At 39.9% G+C, this 228-nt stretch overlaps 1 protein-coding gene across 1 annotated transcript in view; it reads left to right on the top strand.

The window, feature by feature from the left end:
* The window catches only part of LOC106871290 (myogenesis-regulating glycosidase), a 44,609-nt gene that overhangs the window by 10,714 nt on the left and 33,667 nt on the right, over positions 1-228 (top strand). The window lies entirely within an intron of this gene.

Below are 228 nucleotides of genomic sequence, written 5' to 3'. Positions count from 1 at the left end.
ACACACACACACACACACAGAGAAAACGAATACACACATATACACATGCACAAACACACACAGAGGCAATTAAAACACACACACACACTCACGCAACTTACATACACAGAAAATAAACATACAACCACACACAAAAAAGAAAACACAAACATACTGGTTTTTCAACACACACACACACACACACACACACACACACACACGCACACATAGATGCACACACAAACACAC

The sequence above is a fragment of the Octopus bimaculoides genome, chromosome 20 (genome assembly GCF_001194135.2).
Source record: "Octopus bimaculoides isolate UCB-OBI-ISO-001 chromosome 20, ASM119413v2, whole genome shotgun sequence".
NCBI lineage: Eukaryota > Metazoa > Mollusca > Cephalopoda > Octopoda > Octopodidae > Octopus > Octopus bimaculoides.
This window is presented reverse-complemented; position numbering and strand designations above follow the sequence as displayed.